At 47.2% G+C, this 341-nt stretch overlaps 1 protein-coding gene across 1 annotated transcript in view; it reads left to right on the top strand.

Annotated features, from left to right (window-relative positions):
• EMH_0072730 (nuclear movement domain-containing protein, putative) overlaps positions 1-341 on the top strand; it is a gene marked incomplete at both ends in the record, with an annotated part of 1821 nt that overhangs the window by 764 nt on the left and 716 nt on the right. The gene's annotated exons all lie outside the window — the stretch shown is intronic.

Here is a 341-nt window from a genome sequence, read left to right as displayed (position 1 = left end):
CTACTACATTGCTACATATTTCATATGTACCACTGCATATACAACGAACTATGAAAGGGAAACGCAGAGAATTCCCCTGGAGATGGTGTATCAGTAACGTACTAGCTTGCATTAGTTAAAGAAGCCGATCAGTGCAAACATCCACACGTATGCCGTTATAGGCCATTTGCCTACACACTTCGGCTTGCGCGAATTACCACAAACAGAGCACCCATTAGCTTTCCGTAGTACCAGCAGGAACCTCCATCGTTGCAAAGCACCTGTACGCATAGGATGGGCAGTTGTGTGCATGCGTTGCCGCAAGGACCTCAGAGGAAGCGATTGGACACAGTATTCCGTGA

This window comes from Eimeria mitis, genomic scaffold, assembly GCF_000499745.2.
Source record: "Eimeria mitis Houghton genomic scaffold, Emh_scaff4136, whole genome shotgun sequence".
NCBI lineage: Eukaryota > Apicomplexa > Conoidasida > Eucoccidiorida > Eimeriidae > Eimeria > Eimeria mitis.
The sequence above is the reverse complement of the archived record's forward strand: the minus strand, read 5'-3'. Positions and strand labels throughout refer to the sequence as shown.